The sequence below is a fragment of the Dermochelys coriacea genome, chromosome 15, assembly GCF_009764565.3.
Source record: "Dermochelys coriacea isolate rDerCor1 chromosome 15, rDerCor1.pri.v4, whole genome shotgun sequence".
Lineage (NCBI taxonomy): Eukaryota > Metazoa > Chordata > Testudines > Dermochelyidae > Dermochelys > Dermochelys coriacea.
This window is the reverse complement of record NC_050082.1, coordinates 18,400,919-18,422,125: the sequence shown is the minus strand read 5'-3', so window position 1 is coordinate 18,422,125 and position 21,207 is coordinate 18,400,919. Positions and strand designations below refer to the sequence as shown.

The 21,207-nt window shown below is 42.8% G+C and overlaps 1 long non-coding RNA gene across 1 annotated transcript in view; it reads right to left on the bottom strand.

Annotated features, from left to right (window-relative positions):
- Window positions 1–6,038: 6,038 nt before the first annotated feature.
- LOC122456812 overlaps window positions 6,039–21,207 on the bottom strand; it is a 204,008-nt gene continuing 188,839 nt past the window's right edge. The window contains exons 5-7 of the long non-coding RNA XR_006275894.1: window positions 13,913–14,039; window positions 7,996–8,161; window positions 6,039–7,526 (exon numbers count right to left, since the gene is read on the bottom strand). This is a non-coding gene — a long non-coding RNA (uncharacterized LOC122456812). The remainder of the gene's footprint in view (window positions 7,527–7,995; window positions 8,162–13,912; window positions 14,040–21,207) is intronic.

Below are 21,207 nucleotides of genomic sequence, written 5' to 3'. Positions count from 1 at the left end.
CAGAATATTGAGAGGCTTGTGAGAGCAGAACACACTTCGAAGAGGAGAACTAGGACGAGAATTATTTTCCAAAAGTCAAACTAATGGTCCTCCCTCTTGGGCGGGGAGTAGCTCTCGGATCACTGTGTGCGTAATCTGCATAATTTCAACTACATTCCAAACATAGACCTAGACATGGGGGAGTATCTGAGCTTTCACCGGAGCTGGACAGAGTCTATTGAATTCACCCCCACTAGACATAATGACCACAGGCCTCTGCCCTTTCATGTGTCCCTTTTCTTCAATTTATCAACCACAGGGAACAAATCCTGCTATAGGCTGGGTATGTGATTTCTCCTAAAGATGGGTAAGAAAGAAAATTATTTCTCTTTTTAACTCCTTGAGAGTAGCTCCTGTACTACATAGATCAGGGCCCTGCAAATACTGAGATAAAGACAGAACAGTTTGAATGCTCATCCAAACTTTAACCAGCTCAGCTGCAGGCCTTGCATTCTCCCAGGACATGCAATGGTTCTTCTTTCTCCCTTATCACAGGAGTGTGCAACCTTGTTCCCATTTACTTCAATTCAAATTTCTGCTTAACCGAAGAGACAGCATGGGCTAGTATTGGGCTATGAGCCCAAAGAGCTGGGTTCTCTTCCTAGCCCTGTCACCAGGCCTGTTCTGTGTCACTTCACCTCTTTACAAGCAATTGGAGCTACGTTGCCCTTCTCTATTTGGGCCATAAACTACTTGGGGGAAGGATCTACATGAGAATGGAATCCTAGGCTGGCTGCAACGTCAGAACAACCGTGTGGCCAAGGTAAACCATGCTAGACATCTGCCTAACAGATGACAGAGTCACACTGAGCCTGATCCACAGTGGTATTTAGGCTTCTAATCAACTTCCATTGAAAGGATCTGAGCCATTATTCTTCTGAGCATAAGGGGGCTTGTTCATTGGCATTCAAAGGTAAAATCCTGGGCCTATTGAAGTTAATGGGAGTTTTGCCATTGACTTCAATGGATCTAGAATTTCATCCCAAGTCTCTGGCAAAACTTAACACAACTTTATTTAGCACCTCAAAGCAACTTTGCAGCATCATATTCTGGGATTTATACAGACTTAAAAGATAAAAAATAATTAGCATTGAGTTATGGATTCATCAAAATGAATTACAGTGTGAAAAAATGAAGTAATTATACAGATGCTAATATAAAGCATGTGTGAGGCTTCAGACATGATGCCATAGTAATATTACAGCTTAAGACATACAGTTCTCATCACAGCTTTAATAGAATAAATTGTAGCAGTACTGAGTGCAGTATCCTTTATTTATATATAGCATCTGTCAAATGCAGGAGAACGAAATCAGTGCCCAAAGGAGATTGTTAGCCAGTGGAACTCCCCTTGTAGAGAACAGGCCATGCAGGATTTAAGGCCCTAACAACTGTTTAAACTACTGCTGAACCCACAACTGGGCACTGCCTTGTTTATCACCATTCAGGGAATGTCTTCACTAGTAATGTTAAAGCGCTGCCCCAGCAGCACTTTAACGTGGCTGTGTAGTCACAGAACCAGTGCTGAGAGAGAGAGAGCTCTCCCAGCACAGTAAAAACAAACAAACAAACAAAAAAAACACCCCCATAAGGAGAGTAGCTCCCAGCGCTGGTGCACTGTCTACACTGCATTGAAACTTGCAGCGCTCGGGGGGGGGTTTGGGGGGGGGGGAGAAGAGGTGTTTTTTCACATCCCTGAGTGAGAAAGTTGCAGCTTTGTAAAGTGGCAGTGTAGACAAGGCCTCAGAAGTACTACCCCAAAAAGAGTACTTCCATGCAGACATATCACTCAACCGGGACAATTTCTCTCTAGTTGTGACCTGTGAATGTTCCCATTGGCGATTTTGGTTTGGCCTACAATACATGCAGTTATTTCAGTATTTGAGAGGAACCAGCAGGAAGAACCCAGATGTGAGCGGCTTTTCATCCCCGGCCAATGCGGCACATTCAGAATCCACTCAAAACGTATGGCTTTTGAAGCTCAAAACTCTGGAGCTTCCCGTTCCATTTAGCTCTCAAAATGCTAGAATCTGGGGGGGGGGCTGCATTTCCCCCCTCCATTTTATGTTTTCCTTGTCAGACTAGAAACAAGGCAAGACCCACTTGCAAAGAACCACCACTGCTGTTTGCATAGCATAGTATTCCACTTGCTAGAAAAACTATTTTACACTAAGTCTTCCTGGAAAAAGAGTGGTTTAAATTAAGGAAGAAGAAAAAAAGAAGATTTTTTTGCAAAACTTAAAAAAAAGTATAATGAAACCCAGAGAAGGGGGGGGGAAAAAGAGTTTCAAGAAACTCCAAAGCACTAACAACCCTTAATGAAATAAATCTAAGTTGTATATTAAAACACACGCTCCCTTAGAACACAGAGAAGGCCAAATATCATGAATATTTAAATTACCAACTTTTTTTTGTATGCAATGGAATTTAAAATAAAAATTATTCTATACTAACAAGTATTTGATCTCCATACTCTCAATCCAATAAACGTGGGCCACAAATAATGAAATCTATACCATATTTACGCCAAAGCCATCATGGGGTCAGTGCAGCTGGCTGCTTTACGAGGAGAGAAAAGGTTGATAGCCATCACTAATAACATTTTGAGCATAATGTTTGCACAAACCATAACAATAGCAATAACGGCTATTGTCTCTAGGCTTCAGAGCAACTAATGAGCTCATTTATAGCCCTGATGGAAGTAATTAAATCTGAAAAATCAAAGCACAACATTCTTGTTTAGTGCTCTTTGAAACCAATATTCTAATGGAATGCAATCAACAGCTAATTGAAGCACTAATCTTGCCCAGGGTTGGGCCCCTTGCCCAGATGGCTAATATATCATTTTCTTGTCTGGCAAGCAACATATTACACTGACTGGATAGAGCCTAGATTAGATATATGTGTGATACAAAGGAAGCGTAATAACCTTTTCAATCAATATTTTGATAGCATAGGCATTAACTGTCAATCATACTGAAAAATGTTTTGCTGACATACAAGGACATGTCCCTATCTTTATAAAATGATAAATCTACTGCCATGTGCAAATAAAGGCTCCTACCAACTGGATATAAATGGTGATACAGTAACATTAGTAAGACAGATGCCCACTAACTGCAACAAGAAAAACTGGAAGGCTAAACAGCTTGCTTTTCCTTACCTAGTTAAATCACTTTATGCATAAAGGTCACAATTCTGCAAGAAAATTTCCTTGTAGGAGGATTTCACATACTGTGTGCTCTGTCAGTGGGAGGAGTGTAATTATATGGAAGATTCATGTGACAGGGATTTATGATCAATTTCACAGATAGGAGGATTCTACCTTATTAAAGTTGATTATAAGGGGGTTTCATTATTCTCAGTATTTGGGAAAGCAATCTTCTGTTATTCAGACCTGGAAGTTAAAAGTGTTACCAAATTTTACATACCAGCAACATGTCTAATTGGATTTTAAACTGATAGATTGAATTTTAAATGGATTTTTCTGGCATCTTGTTTATTCTTTTTAGCTAAATAAGAGGGAGGATACTGGCATCCATAGTCTCTTAGCAACTTTGGTCTCCAGAGTTTATCTGCTGTTACCCTTTTCCCACCATGTGTGATCAGATATTTTCATCCAATCTTATACAGACTCATTGTGCCAGATCCTGAGCTGGTGTAAATCAACCCAACTCTATTGATATTGGTGGAGCTGTGCTGATTTGCACCAGCTGCAGATCTCTTTCTGACCCTCATAGTGTCCTTGGCAAGCACATGGAAGCAGGGAGGCAACGACGCAGGATTCCTGGAAGAACATACTTAGGGCATCCTATGATCTATATCTGTGCTCCCTGAAAATGCGGTTTGAATTTCACCCTTGGACCATGAATTAAACAATGCTTGCAGCACATGTTGCCTCTTGTCAAACACTGCCCCAATCATGGAGTCTGTGGACAGCATAAAAGCCGACGTGGGGTGGTTGTTTGTTTTTACTCATGCAAGCAACTGGGCAGTGCTCCTATCTATGCAAGCATCTAGAGGGTATAAATATGCTCATGAATTACCAGTTCAGCTGCTATCTAGTCCTGTAGGGGCTGGTTAGATTATGCATGATGTCTCAGTCGTCCTATGGGAGTTGTATAAGGTTCAGCGCAGCTTGGTGAGAAACCAAAAAAGGATAGTTTAAAAAGGTAATCCAGTTGAAACTCTCTCGAAAGGCAGAAACTCAGCCTTCCATTGCCTATGAGACAGACACTAGCTTCTCTCCAGCTGGGCATGTGCAGCCTCTTTAGCAGAATCATTTTAGTCAGCATTTTGCTGCTTAACAGAAACAGGTATACATCAAAAAGAAAAGGAGGACTTGTGGCACCTTAGAGACTAACAAATTTATTTGAGCATAAGCTTTTGTGAGCTACAGCTCACTTCATCGGATGCATTCGGTGGAAAGCTTATGCTCAAATAAATTTGTTAGTCTCTAAGGTGCCACAAGTACTCCTTTTCTTTTTGCGAATACAGACTAACATGGCTGCTACTCTGAAACCTGTCATTATGCAAGGTATACATCATTCAGTGATACTGAATGGGTATGGCAATGAACAACAAACCCAGAGGAACACATGGGGCAACAGGAGAAAGCTTACAAATGTCCAGCTTGCCATCAATAAGCCCCATTATTGCTCCTAACCCCTGGAAGGACACCGCATCCAACAAGATACAAGGCAGCACTTATCTCTACTGAATATTCTGCACCTTCCCAGGTGCAAACCTTCCAGTCACATCACATTAAGAGAACCACGTATGCAAAGAGTGTGTGTGATGCAATACAGACCTGAGCTGGAAGGTCATGGCAGAAGTATGCTGGCCCAGGCAGACCAGAAAAGAACATGTCCATAGAACAGTATCTTCACATGGAGTAAAACAGAGTGCCATGTTGCAGGCTTAATAGTCACTGATGTGATCTCCCTTCTGGAAGGGACCTATTAAAAATTGTATTATTTATTAATTAGTTATTACATTAACCTACAGTACTCATCAGCAGGTTGACCACACCATTCTACAGGGCGGTTCTAACATATTTTGGAAAGAATTTATTAAAAATTCTATAGATTTTAAGAGCAATTTCAAAAGAACCTGATTGCTTTGATCCATATTAAATCAGGTGGGAATTTTTTTCCCCATAAATTCCTAGAAAATGTCACAAAACCCATCACCAGTTGTCAATAAATTTGCTTTTAACAGTAGTGAATGTCTCCATTTCCAGTCTACCCTTACGAATATTTTATCAACATGCCTTTGTGTTATTTTCCTGTTACCACCCCAACTAAGTTTTTATCTGGTGCAATCATTTAATTCAAACTTAGAAAAGAAATCATACTTGCTGATAATTGTCTGCAACAAACAAACAAGTAATAACTAGAGGAAGTGAATCCAAGTGGGGGTGGGGAAGAGAAATAGAGCATGCCTTATATTTTAGCTTTACGGAATTCAGGTTTTGGGGTTTTTTTAAAATCATTTTGATGGATAATATCAATGTTTAGTTGTAAGCATTTTTTTAAAATTTCTGTTGATTTAAATTCTCACAGTTGCGGGAAATTATGGCGGGGGGTCATTATTAATGACACTAGATGCTGAGATTGAAAAAGTTAAAACTTTATAACTGGTAAAAAACACAAACTGTCAACATCACGTCAGAATCTACAAAGTAAATAGCGTTAAATCAAACTCTAATCATTTCTCAAGCAGCAGTTTTCTGATTTGTCCCATCTGTAAATTTCTGTTATCAACGGAAATATTTTTCATCAGTTAGTGTGTGTACAGTGAAATAAAAGTTTATCAACACTTACAGATAAAAACCTAATCCTTCGAAGCCTATTTATATTCTATCCAATGGGCTGTGCCGCCCAATGGTGTGTCAGCAATTACAGTGTTAGAACCCAGGATATGGGGGAAGGCTGGGAAGATATGTTAATGGGATAGCTATGTTAAGTGCCTTAGAGGTGTTTGGCTGTTAAGAATAATGAAATTGACCTTGTCAAAGTCCATCATTATTGATAATAACAAAGTTCAACAGCATTATTATAGCATTTCACAACTGTTAACCTTTACTGCTGGATGGCTAATTGTGACCCTCTGTGTCTCCTTCATGCCTAATTAGGTTTCATTGTAAAGAGATAAAAGACTGTTTGTAGCAGAAGGCCATCTTTTTCTGCAGCTGAGTGAATTCATGAAAGAATGAGATTGTTGCGAGAGAGAAGACAGGAAAAGGCAGGAGGCATTAATAGACTTTAGAATAAAATCCTGACAGATTCAAATTGATTCCGCTACCCGAGAAAATTGAGTGCAGAGGGAATTAGATTTATGCACTGTTAAATGTAACTGCTTGGCAGTATCCATACAGAAAGCTGTTAAAATGGTAATCTTTAGAGATGTACGAAAATTGTGTGTGAACAGACCAATGAACCATCACTGGGAACATGCTTCTTATATCTGAATAATACAAGACAGTATTATTATTATTAATGTGTTACAAACACTATGCATTATGTATGTAATTTAATCACAGCATCTAAATGTATAAACAACGGCCAAGGCTCTTGGTAACTTTTTTTGTGCATGTAGTTATACATTAACTTTTTCTCTTTTGGATCCTAAGGGAAATGAAGAATGCTGTTAGCAATACTGTTTAGCTTATTAACAGCATGTGTTTGACTAGTACTTGTCTGAATTGGCATGCAAGAGACTGAGGCTGGATTTCTGTTCTTCCTAAGATCTTCAGGAACTGGGACGCTTTGGAGGCAGTGCACCTAGACTGTGCAAGGAGGAATTCCTGAGCAGGGACCTACCACATCAGTGACAGGTTCTCAAAGGAGTCCAGTTCATTCGATGTCAGCCAGAACGTATGGTGTACACATGCAAAGTGTTAGAGGGACGGATGACCCCCAGGTTTCCAGCAGGAACACAGAAGATTCCCTTTCCCCAGAATCCATTTTTTCCAAGTATCAATACATAGACATTATCCCTTAGGATGGTGAATTTCCAGTTAGAGGGTTTGCTCCAAAGCTCACTTAAAGTCAACTAGAGTCTTTGCATGGACTTCAGGTCAGGTCTATAGTTAATAATTCCAAAAGCCCAGATCCCTTCCAGTGTGAAAGAGACTCAAACCAGCCCACCCCAGCCCTTCACCTCCCATATTGGTGATGTTTGGATTCAGAGCTGTAAGTCTTGTCTCCGGCTCCTCTCTCGCTCCACAGCGGAGTGACACACTGTTACAGTCAATGTGCAAGTCCTCTGAGCACTCACTTGACGAGGTTATTTGGATCAGCTGCTGTACGAAATCAGGGCTTTTTTTTTTTTTTTAAACTCTAATGGCTGGAACTTTTCTATTGCACTTCCCACAGTATCAGTACGCCAGCGATGACAAGAGGCAGATTTTTGCCTTGGTTCTCATCCCATTCCACTTGCACACGTTAAGTGTCTTAACCTTTTGGAAGCAGCAGACCTGTACTCTAAACATGGCAATATCACTTTAGTCTCCTGCTTTCCTCTCTTCGTTACAAATGCAAAAAAGTGTGATATAATTCACTAATGCAGGATCACAGCTGCATGTTAAATAAAGTTGACATGCATGTGTGGCGTGCTTTATTCCACATAGGCAGAATGGGCCTGGAACAGATGCACAGAGGGCTAGCTTATGCCATTAGTACAACTGTGTCGCCTGGGGGAAGCATTGTGATTCAGACACACCTCCCACTCATAATTACTCCCCTGCTTCCTGAAATTGGGCGGGCAGGCAGGAAAGGATAATACTTGTGGCTGGTGACGCTGCACTGGCCAATTAGTCACATGATAAAGTCAAGGTCCACCTATTCCCCAGCCACCCAGCAGGAAGGAACATGCAGCCATGCAGTACAGGGTGAAGGGAGGTTTCACAGCATACAGGATAAGCTAATCATAGGAAGATTCTTCTGTACTTACATGCATTTCATTTGGACACACCAGTGCCCTGACTGCACCAATGTATGGGAGTCAGCTCATAGAAACGGGACCATCCTGTTGTGTTTAAAGAATTTACAAGGCAGTGCTGAAACTGGCCATTCTCCACAAAGCAGGCTAAGTTGGAGCAGTTACACACACAGGATTCCTAGAGAAGGAATGGATCTAAAATAAGGTATAAAATTTAATGTAGGAGTAAATAATGAAAGAAAAAAAAAACAACCCTTGGCTTAGGGTGGGGATAAGGAAGGATGGAGTAGTGAATTTAACTATCTTCAGCTATTAACTTAACCAGTTTGGTTTTCAGCTGGCGTTTCAAAATGCTGCACTGCACTAACCCAATAGTTCTCAATATCAGCAGAACACTAGGACCAGAGCACATTCCCCAAGACCGATGAAGTATATGGATCTGCACTGCACCTTGGAGATGGAGTCAAAAAAGTCCCTAGCAATAGAATCCTTTGCACAACACAACTTACTGCCTGTAATACACAGTGCTTGGAAAATAGCTTCATCAATAAGTGTCAGATCAGTTTTCAGAGTAGCAGCCGTGTTAGTCTGTATTCACAAAAAGAAAAGGAGTACTTGTGGCACCTTAGAGACTAACAAATTTATTTGAGCATAAGCTTTCGTGAGCTACAGCTCACTTCATCAGATGCTGAAGCTGTAGTTCACGAAAGCTTATGCTCAAATAAATTTGTTAGTCTCTAAGGTGCCACAAGCACTCCTTTTCTTTTTGTCAGATCAGTGCAGTCTTTTTCAAGCACCGGTGGGGTGGACTGATGGTTGGAAAGACTGAGCATTGCAGGATGATGGCAGAAAATGAAGGGTCTTCATATTCAGCTGAGTAGAAACAGTTTTTTTTAAAAGTAGTAGCATGCCCTGCTGTGAGGAATATTAAAGGGTTTAATTCAGGAGCTATTTCCACCATCCATGCCATTAGTGTAGTACCCGAGTCCCTTACAATCTTTATGTGTTTATCACCGCTGCTGTGCAGCAGGGCCATGCTATTATCTCCATTTTACAGCTAAGGGAACTGAGGCACAAGGAGACTAAAGGTATGTCTATCCAGCAATTTACACACCTGTGGCTGGCCCGTGCCAGCTGACTCAGGCTTGCAGGCTGTTTCATTGCTATGTAGACTTCCTGGCTTGGACTGGAGCCCAGACTCTAGAACCCTTGGAGGTCAGAGTCCCCGAGCTCAGGCTCCAAACCAAGCCTGGAAGTCTATACAGCAATGAAACAGCCCCGCAGCTCCACGAGCCCGAGTTGGCTGGCACAGGCAAGACACAGGTTTTTCCTTTGCTGTATAGACATACCCTAAGTTCCTGGCTCAAGTCTCATAGGAAGTCTGTGACACAGAAGGGAACTGAACCCAGGTCTCCTGAGTTACAGGCTAGCACCTTAACCACTGCACTAGCCTTCCTCTCCAGTTCCACTTTCCTTTTAATAACAAAAACCACGAGGAAAGAATTGGTATCATATTCTCTCTCCTCTTTATAGCATGGCACCCAATAGTAAAATCTGTGGGGAAGTAGAAATCATCTGCACATGAGGTTTCTTTCTACCACTTACTAACACCTCACAGAAAAGGATTGACACCTGTCCTGAATATTGAGAGAAGAACTGATTTTTGAACATTGACCACTGATGTGCCCCAGTCTTTAGTTTTGTGGGGCAAAAAAAGGGTAAAAGAAAGTGTGCGTGCTTTACATTCCTACAAACACATTGACTGGTGGATAGTCAGTGAGGTATAGTATGGGTCAGCTTTGCAGACATTAGGAGCACACAGCTGTGAGTGTCCCAGTGTGCATTTACTTTGCAATTCCATTGCTAGATGCATACAAGTTGGGGAGGTCTTAACCCTGCCCATGCCACAACTTGTACTTGTGATTGTTTAACTTACGATAGAGGCATGGTCACCTTGACCAATTACACGTAACAATTCCCCCAGCAGAGATTTTTGGTATCACAGCTACATTTGTGTGTCTGTGCTTACAATGCCACGTCACACCTTCTCTATCGGCACCTTCGGAGAAAATCAGGACAGCTGTCCCATTGTCCCACTGGTGCACAGAGACTTCAGAGGGCATACATAACGAGCAGCATGTGGGACAGTGTATTCTGGGATGTCTCTAGTGAGCTAAGAAGAAAGAAGACTACATAAATCAGCTACAGGTGCTTTTCGTGTCCTTTCCACATGGGGGCGGAGGCACCTAATTACAGGCAAACAACCATGTGATGGCTTGAGGCTCTGAGATCAGTGACCCATTGTGCCAGGCAGTGTACAAACACATAGCAAGAGACAGTCTGTGCCCCAAGGAGCTCATACTCAAAATAGATCTGACAGGCAAATAGTGGGAGGGGAAACAAGAGGCACAGAAAGACCAAGTGTCGTAACCCAGGTCACACAGAAGGTCAGAACTGGGAATACAATCCAACTTCCCTGACTCCCAGTCCTTTGCCCTCTCCACGCGGTCTCTCAAGAAATCCAGTTACGCAAGCATCTGGTTACAGGAACAGATGAAAGGACTAATGTGGACGCAGCCTTAATCAGTGTGAGATTAGTCTACCTGCGACTCTTCTGTCCGTTTTATTTGTCTCTGCTCTTTATGAGACACCCCTGGGAATAACTTGCTCAACTTGTACCTGAGACGGTAGAGCATTATTAATCCTGTAGCTTTGAAATAAATGAGGCCAGCCCTATGCATTTAGCTGGCAACATAATTCATGTGCGTCTTTACAGCCGAGCAAAAAGATGATTAATCTGTGTTTAAATTCACACAAGATGGTAGAAGCTTTAATCCCCAGCAGTTGGGTTTTTCATTCCACTGTATTTTGAGGGAGGACATTTCTGCCCAGTTGCAGAGTAATTGTAAATGCTGGAAATTCCATTTATGAGGGTTTTGGATGAGCAAAAATAAAAACAACAGGCCAGGTCTGTAGGTAGCGGATGTGGGAGTAGCTCGATTGACATCAAAGGAGGGGCCCTGTTTTACAGCACTTGAAAATCTGGCCCAATCTGTGTTTATAATGCAGGGAGGTACAGGGATCAAAGCAATGAGCTATCCTGAATTTCTCAAAACAATCTTCCCTTACACCTGGATCGCTGCTTATCTACAAGGGTGAGGGTGCAAATGGATGTACAGTTTTTGCCTTTCCACAATACTTTTCCATGTTCCCAAATTTCTCTGCCACGTATAATTTAAAATTTTAGGCATATCTGGTCACACTCCCACATCTGCCCACCCTTCTAAGTTCTCCAGGCATAGGGCCAGATTCTCCCCTTGCTTGCACAAGTGAAAATACAGGGAATACACAAGAGGAAGCCAGTGGCCTAAACTTGTGTAAGATTAGTTCAGTAGTCTCCAGAGCTACTAACAGCACATTATAAACGGAAAGTATCAAAAATTGTTGTTGGTAGAGTGCACGAAAGGCATCCATGACACTTAACTCAGACATCAAAGGACAAGCTGATGCAAAACTACTACCCTTTTATAGGCACAGATTTTAAGTGGGGGCATATTGGTGCACACAACTGGGATGAATTTTCTATAGAGTACATGGGGAAATAGGCTGATATGTAATCACTGTTATTACTGGGATTTGTACCTGTACAGTAATTTCCCCTACAAAGAGCTGGAAAATGTTCTCCATTGTTGTCTTGATTGCACCTCTATAGAAGCATCTTCCATGCAAAGAATGAGCCATGCAAACTGCAAGAGGATTGTTTTGTTTGGATTTTTAAGTTTTTGTATCAGTCGATTGTGAGTGATATTTGTTAACAATATTGCAGTATGGCAATCTGTCCAATGGGACAATAATCTGTTCAAACAGCTTTGTAGGAGCGGATGGATTGCCTAACTTTTGAGTGCTTGACTTTGCAACCTTAATAATGTTCTTTCAATGTAGTTTGTGTGTGTAAATAAACATCTGCAAACTAAGACAGTTCTTTATTTTATCTGCACTGCTACACCCACCCCTACATAGCATTTGCCATAAACATTTGTCAGTGACAACCTGGGGAAGATCATATGCTTCTTGAGAAAGGAAACTTGATTATTGTTCTTTTTTATTAATCAGCTGGGGACGCTATTATAGGGCTTTTGCTTCAGACCTATTCACAGGATAAACAGCAGCATGGACTTTGGAGACCCTGGGCAAAATCTTCAAAATGGTGACCTTTCTTTCGTGTGATCCCCCTCTCTTTTTTCCCTTCCCCCCCTCCACAAATTTGAGGTGGAACTCTAACTACTTACACCTCTGATTACAGTATTAAGTATTGAGGTTTGCACCCTTGATTCATTTGCAGATAAAGAGAGTGCAAGTTTTGGGGTACTAGCTGCATCCCCACATGGGGATGCCAGCCTCCACTCTTACTATAAGGCAACAGCAGTGGCATTTCAGAAGCACCTAGAGACCCCAACTGAGATCAACAGGCTGATGTGCTGGGTGCTATACAAACACACAGTGAGAGACAGTGACTGCATCGAAGAGCTTACAGCCTAAACAGACAAGACAAATAGACGATGGGATAGGAAACTAAGGTACAGAGGGAAAGTGACTTGCTGAAGGTCAGATCTCTAGGCCATGCTGACTCCATTTTTTAAAGACCCCAATAATTAAGCTGCAGAGATGAATGACTTAAAAACAAAACAAAACTAAACAAAGTGGTGTATTGCTCTCGCGGTGTCCAGCACTCACTTGTTTTCACAGGAGGGGCAAATGCCAGTCTTTGCGATGGCCTTGAAGGGGCGGAGGAGAAATCAAGATCAAGATACATGCCCACAAGGTCAGTGTATGATTGCACCAGCAGTCACTTTACAATCTCAGAGGCGCACACTGCTCTTGGCCTCAGCAGGGTTGCACATGTGTACAAACTGGTGGCTCACTGTGTAGGAATTTAGCACGAGACCTATCTCACTAGGGACTGGTTAGCAGAGGCCGAGAGGTTACCTGCCAAACTCTTTCTCAGTTTAAAGAAAAAGGGTAACTGCCTCCCATCATTCCTGTACAGTCAGGCACAGCTGGATGAAAATGAGCCACAGAGGGAATTCCATTTTGTTTGGCATTTCATTTTTGTCGAGCAGATGTTTTCTGGGCACCACAGACTCTTGCTTTAATTTGCCTCGTTAATAATATGGAGCAGAAAACCTTGATTAACAAAATAGTTAGCAAGCATTTTAAGTCCTCCTTTTACTGTAGGTTGAATCCTTGAAGGGGGGAAATACAACAGTGATACTGTGAGAGCTATAAGGTCCCTTAAACTGCAAAGGGACACAGGGACTTCAACACAGCCTCCCTGGAGCTCCTGGACAGCTTCTCTAGTCTTTGAGATCAGGAACACATTAAGTGCGTGCCCCATGCCCGTTACTCCTCCCCACCCCCAGCACAGTCCTGACAAGTCACTGCTATAAACACAACTGGCTTACTATGGATGTAGGCATATATAATAATGTGTTGACACAAATATATGGAAAACATACACTCAGAATAGTTCTCTGTGGAGCTAAGTATGGTAGAAAAAGCAAGTGCATGTTTTATTTACCAGGTCGACTCATTTTCAGGCTAGCTTTCTGTAGTAAAAGAGCTTAATAATGTTGTTGAAGGCAGTAAGATAAATATCTATAAATAGGACACAGGAGCAGTCTGTGGTACTTTTACATGAAATTTTAATGGCAAGAGAAACAGCATTCATGCATTTTACTTGGCAAATTTTTGATGACATTCCTACCTACACAGGCTCATCGTGGAAATATCATTGTGGTATCTTAGACAGATAACATGAAAGGGTTTATATGGATTCATACTGTAGCTTTTTTAAGGACCACCCCCAACATCACAGAACCTATCCAGCACCTCTAGCTGTTAAAAATGGGTATGTACAAGCACCGCTTACCTGGTTCAGCATCAGGATGTTTCTGCTGCCTCAGTTTCCACTCCAGTCCGGGGCCTCAGTTTCCCCTTGGTCTTGGGCCCTCTGGGCAAAGCAATAAAGTTCTGACCTTCCAGGGTCAACAAAATTCCTAAATAAGATACAGTTGTCACTAGCTTGCTCTGGGCCACAGTCTTCACTCCTCAGCGCAGAAGGCTGCCAATCAAGATTCACCCTCCGCAGGCTAATCAGTAAAAGCCCTGGGACTGAAAGCCATGAAAGAGTTGGCTGCCCTTTACCTACAATGCTCTCTGATTTACAGCTTTTAGCACCACTTCCAAGATCACCCGTCTCTTTTTCAGGCACCCCAATGCTTTAGCATAGCCCACCAGGGCTCCTTCTCACAGATCTTGTGGCTCAGGCATCTTCCCTGGGCTTAAACAAACTGCTGCTGGGCCCCTCACAAGAAGAGATTCCCAACAGCTGCTGCAGTTCCTCTTCTAATTCCCTCAATTCAAAGTCCTACACCAAGTCCTACCTCAACAATGGTCTCTTCAGAGCTTGCCTTATATAAACCTGCCCCAATATCCCAGCAGGGTTTGCTGCTAGCTTGCAGTCACGTGATCCTTCCCGGGCACTATAGGTCTGACAACGCCTACCTGTAAAGGGCCAGACCTTGGCGCTGAGATGGACTGACCCAAGCCTGCTCTTAAAGGGACAGGGCACCCGTTTAGAGAAAGTAATAAGTGACTCAAATCTGCTTTATCATTATTGTTATTTGTATTGCAGTAGCACCTGTTGCTTAGCTAGTCACTGCTGAAAATTACTTTCAATCCAGGGTAGAAGAAAAGATGCATTCATCTACTGGTTTTACAAATAGGGAACTGAGACACAGAGAGATTAAGCAATTTGACCAGGACTACAGGTTTATGGCCTGGCTAGGAATTGAACCCCTAAAAGCACAGTTCAGTGCTGTAATCACAGGGCCATCCTTCTCTATAAAAACACCACATAAAACCCTGGCCAATGGGAGCTGCGGGGGCGGTGCCTGCAGGCCAGGGCAGAGCCTGAAGCCGCGTCTGAGCCTAGGAGCCGGACATGCTGGCTGCTTCCCAGGAGTCACCCAAGATAAGTGCTGCCTGGCTGGACCCCGCACCCCCTCCTGCATGCACCCCAACCCCCTGCCTGAGCCCTCTCCTGCACTCCCACTCCCTGCCCCAGCCCTGAGCCCCCTCCCACAGCCAAGCCCCCTTCAGCACCCAAACTCCCTCCCAGAGCCCGCACCCTGCACCCCCTTCTGCACCCCAACCTCCTGCCCCAGGCTCAGCCCGGAGCCCCCTCCCACACTCGGAACCCCTCGGTCCCAGCCCAGAGCCCGCATCCCAACCCCCTGGCCCAGCCCAATGAAAGTGAGTGTGGGTTGGGGAGCGCAAGCAACAGAGGGAGGGAGGCATGGAAGGAGGGAGTGGGGCCTCAGAGAAGGGGCAGGGCAGGGGGCAGAGCAAGGGTGTTTGGCTTTGTGTGATTAGACAGTTGGCAATCCTAGCATGAGATTATTTTTAAAGTGATAAATATTGGGTGCTTTTTATTTGCTTTCTGTTTTTTGAGCCATTGGGATACAATTGGGTCACATTTTCAAGCTATTCTCTGCAACCATTAAATTTACTTTTTAAAAAATAAAAGCTGAAATTTTCACATAATCACGTGAACCAGGGAGCTGGGACTTTAAGAAAAACACAAAATATTACTCAATTCACAAGAACATTGTTAGCCTTGGCAACGCCGGAGGTAATGGGAACATTAGCCTATTGTTATGTGTTATTTCTGAATTTGCAAGTTTAGTTTCCCAGGAAAATTAAAACCATGTGGGGGCAGGAATAGGGGAACCTAAAGAAATAGGTTTTAAGTTAATTTCAGTGCTTGTGCAAGAAGTCAGGTTGACAGTCCTGCACGTACAAAATCTTCTCTTTCCCCACAGGATGGGTACAGTACAGACAATGATAGTACTGATTCCTCCATTTGCTTTGCCAAGATGCCTCCACCCTAGCCTGAGGGGCTGATTTGGGAGGTGCTGAAAGGGTGGTTCATTCTTCAGGCCCATCTACAAACTGCAGCGTAGAATTCAGATTGTGTTGAAAGTTGTACAGTCTGGATGCTATTTGCTTTGCACAACAACAACTTTATTGGTCCCACAATTTACCAACAGTGTCGCATATTCTGATACATCTGCAGAAAATATGCTTTATGTTAACTATCTACATAACCTTGCATCTATATAGCTGTATCTCTTCTCTGTAAGTCCCGTAACAGATAGTAAAATCAGTCCTTACATTTTACATCTGTGTTCCAGCCCTCTTAACGAGGCTTTTGTGTTGTAGATGAATAATTAAAACTATTCCTCGCCTTTGACATCACACCTCATGAACAAGATAGCTGAGGGTGTTGGCTGTCACACTGATAATTACTTCTAACATTCTTTATTGTCCTTTTCCAACTGAAAGGGTCTTTATGAGTGAACAGCCTCAATCAGCCACTGCAGGATGACTGCCTTATTTCTATGCCATCTAGCATTCTTATCTTTGGCTAAATATGTCCACATACTGCAACTCTTGAAAATCCTACCATTTCATCTCCCTATCTCTGTTTCCTGTGGCCTTTGCTATATCTAATATTCATTGGGTCTCCAGTCTGTCCTAAATGCAATCCATCTTCCATGGCTTCTTTAAAGATTTTATCTTCCTGGTCCTCAGCACATATAATGCTACTTAAAAAACAAAGGGATTATCTTTTGATTTGCTTTTGTGCATTTCAAATAATGCATAAAATCCACTTGGAATTCAAGGTAACAAATTATTTTTATAAGCAATGATAATTTGCAGTAATATCTGCTAATTTCCATCATAATAAGTTTATTTATGTACATTGTATATCAATTTCCAAATATTTATAGCTGGTACAGTGAGTAGCAAAGCTGCCTAAATCCCTCTTTTATCATTCTCCTTCCATTGCTCTAATTACTTATAATTAATAATTACTTATAAGTATGATGTTGTGTATTGCAACACCCCATTGTTTTTCTCCCCTCACTCACTTCAAACATTATGCACTGCACATGTAATAAAAGAACAATCAATGTGCCTATCTTGAAATTGCTCAAAAAGCTTCCAAAACTGCATTTCTATTACTGGTTGCTCTGTGTGTTTATTTGGACGCCTGAGAAGGATTATAAATGCCTCTGCCTTTAGTCATTTGGTTACTTAGCATAATGCAAGAATATTCTGCTGCCACAGCTCATTTGTCAAGCATCTAGATGTCTTTATAATGTGCATGTCCGTAATTGTCTTCCAAGTGGGTTTTTTAAAACCATTCTTACTAGACTGGAAGTGTAATAATCTGACACATCTCATCTTTGTTTTAGAACTTTACAAAATTATACAGGGCTGGGATTGCCAAAAGAAGTCTAAGGGAGTTAGCTTCCGAAGTCCCATTGCTCTAAAATGTGTTTGAGACCAATAACCCCCCAGTCTAAAGCAAGACAAGTGTGTTTTGTGCAGTATCTTTCATACCAACTCTATCGTAAAATATTTCACAGAATTTGAATAATGTAATGATGGAGTTAAATAATAAATTGCAAGAAGAGAGGTGGGACAAAAAACAATGTTTTCCTCTGAGATTTGAAACAAGGTGGAAAGTCATTTGTAGTGGAGCGATGAGGTTGCTCCAGATGACAACAGCTGTAGAAGAAAAAGGTGGCACACTAACAGTGGCTAGACTGAATGGGGGAGTCAGGAGACACAGAGAGAGAAGTTTCAGAGTAGCAGCCGTGTTAGTCTGTATTCGCAAAAAGAAAAGGAGTACTCGTGGCACCTTAGAGACTAACAAATTTATTTGAGCATAAGCTTTCGTGAGCTACAACTCACTTCATCGGATGCAGAGAAAGACAGAGAGAGAAAACGTCCATGGGAAAGTAACAGCTAGTGTAAGAGAAGATGATGATGACGACATGAATGAGGATTTCATTTTCCCCATTCCTTATTCATGGTCCTATTCCAAGATCATAATTGTAGACACAGGATGCCACAGTGCTCAAGAAACGAATCATGCTTCATGGAAAATCATCTCTATAGCAAACTCACAAACAGACCATTGCAAATTCAGCAAGGCAGAGACCAGGCAGTTGGAGCTGGTGAAGCTTAGGTTTGATTGTGCTTTTGACGTCCTGCAGTTGTGGCTAGAACCAGAGATTTGTTCTTTGAATGCCTTCCAGTAGTGGCTACCATTGCTTTGTAAGATGTACCCTGCAGTCTCTGTGGTAAAAGGAATATATCCTCCATTATTTTTAAAAGATAGGTGTACATTAAAGAGGGGGACTAACAGCTAGACAAAGAGGAGACATGTACAGAAGCAGATTTCATCACAGGGCTCTGGCAAGGCCCTGCAAGCATGACCTAAAACATCTTACCACTGCAGGGCCAGTTTTGAACACAGACTGCAATATCACACGGTAGTTTTATGCCAAGGACAAATGTCTTCAAGGGACTAGTATGAATACCATCTTCACTAAAATGTGTCTCCTCAGCCAGCACCTGAATCCACCTCTTCACCGATGAAAAGCCAGGAAACTGATGCACTGAGCCACCTACACCACTTGCACAACATAAAACTTAGCACGATAGGTTATAGTAGCATGATTTGAATGTGGTTTCCCCGATCCCCCAAACATAGCATGAGCAAAGGAAACATTTACAGTACCGCTCCCAAAATCCTATCACTCTCTGAATCCCCGCCACCTCTCGTTGTCCTAATCGGGGAGCAGCTTCCAGGGAGCGGATTGTAGCTGTTCCACTACAGGCCTAAAGCAGAACGCATCTGCAGCCTTTCCTGTGTAATCCCATTGGCTGCCTGTCTGTTACCTTGACACCCTCCCACTTCCACAGCCTGACAGAAAAGGTCTCGCTGGAAATCAGCCGCCACCGCTACACACCGGGCGAGGCGGCGTTTACCTAATCTGCAGACCAGGCACATCCACTCAGGGAGAAAAAAAGAAAAATCACAGGCAATTTGTCAGCGCATTAGCTGGTAATTCAGACAGAAATGTTAGATCTTGAGGCAAAGCTCCTGGGCTGACAGTGGAATGTTATTGACTCTGACAGATCACTGATGACATATCCACTCCCTCTGTCAGGAGCAAGGCTACATTTAGACACACTTACATTTCCATTCAGATCCAAGATTAATCCACTGAGGGGGCCATGGGGAAAAGACAGAGGTTTTTTGACATGTATTTATTTTTTTATCCATTTGTTTAGCTCCGGCACCTCAGAGCTCATGGCCCTGATTAGTTCCTGTAAAACCCGGTGGAACTCACAAAAGTTAATTGTTACGTAGTGTGACAAAGCTCCTCCTCTGCCTTGGTGGGTCCTGTGCTTATTGGCGGATTTGCTCGCCTCAGAGATTCACAGCAGCCCTCAGTTTGGCCACTCTTGCTAGTGGCTCAAACCTGCCGTCCACTCAGCTAACCTCATCACTGGCCAGCATGGGGGAAACGGAGAACAATCCCCGCAGTCTCTGTGCCCCACCTAGTGGGTCGGGGACAGGGCAGATCCATTTCCAATTTAGACCTTCCCTTCTGGTGTTTCTCACAGACCAGGTCAACTCCTCCTGTGTCCAATCAGGAGTTAGGGAGATGGGGGGGAACGCAGGCCCACCCTCTTCACCGGGTTCCAGCTCAGGGCCCTGTGGAGATCAGCTGTCCACAATGTTCCCTGTATCAGCTGTGTGGCAGCTACAACTCCCTGGGCTACTTCCCTGTTGCGTTCCCTTCAGCACCTTCTTTATCCTCACTGCAGGATCTTCCTCCTGAAGCCTGATCACGCTTGAACTCTTCACTCCTCCAGCAGCACGACTTCTCCCTCCCTGCTCCTGGCACGCACACACCCCTCCCCCCAGTAACTGATGGGAGGTCCTTTTTAAACCAGGTGTCCTGATTAGCCTGCCTGCCATAATTGAATCTAGAAAGTTCTTAATTAGCTCCAGATGTCTTGACTAGCTTGCCTGTCTTAATTGGTTCTGGCAGGTTCCTGATTGCTCTAGGGCAGCCCCTGCTCTGGTCACTCAGGGAACAGAAAACTGTTCATCCAGTGGCCAATATATTTGCCTTCTACCAGACTCCTGTATCCCACTGGTCTGGGCCTGTCACAGTAGGCTTAGAAATAACCATCCCTTTTTGCTTTTTGCTTCCAGGCTGCCGTGCCTGCCTAGTTAATGTTGCTTATTCTTCTGCCATAGCTCCAGAGTTGATTTAGAAAGCATAAGCTTTTGTGGGTAAAAACCCCACTTCTTCAGATGAATGGAGTGAAAATTACAGACGCAGACATAAATATACTGGCACATGAAGAGAAGGGAGTTACCTCACAAGTGGAGAACCAGTGCTGACAGGGCCAATTCGATCAGGGTGGATGTAGTCCACTCCCAATAATAGATGAGGAGGCATCAATTCCAGGAGAGGCAAAGCTGCTTTTGTAATGAGCCAGCCACTCCCAGTCCCTATTCAAACCCAAATGGTGTTAAATTTGCAAATTAATTTTAGTTCTGCTGTTTCTCTTTGAAGTCTGTTTCCAAAGTTTTTTTTGTTCAAGTATAGCTACTTTCAAATCTGTTATAGAATGTCCAGGAAGACTGAAGTGTTCTCCTACTGGCTTTTGTATGTTACTGTTCCTGATGTCCGATTTGTGTCCAATTATTCTTTTACGTTGGGACTGTCCGGTTTGGCCAATGTACATGGCATATTTATGTCTGCATCTGTATATTTATGTCTGCATCTGTAATTTTCACTCAATGCATCTGAAGAAGTGGGGTTTTTACCCACGAAAGCTTATGCTCAAATAAATCTGTTAGTCTTTAAAGTGCCACCGTACTCCTTGTTGTTTTTGTGGATACAGACTAACACAGCTACCCCCTGATATTTTAGAAAGCATGGAATTTTTACAGATTTGACCAAATACATCTCAGCATCATCTTGTGCGCCCCACTCAGTGACGTTCACTTGAGATCTCTCAGACTTCTATTGTCAGCTCTTTGGAATAGGAATAATTTGTTTGGTATGAGTGTGTACAGCACCTAACACAAAAGGGCTCTGAATCTTGATTGGCGGCCTACAAATAATTATACTGTTACAGGCACGGTTAAACCTCGCTGAAACTGGGGAGTCTAACAGCATTCAGGATAAATGTAAAGAAGTATATGGGCCTCAAACCAAAACGCAGGCACATGTGAGTCCACTCAGGAATTAGAACTAAGTGGGTGGAGGGTTTCTGTGG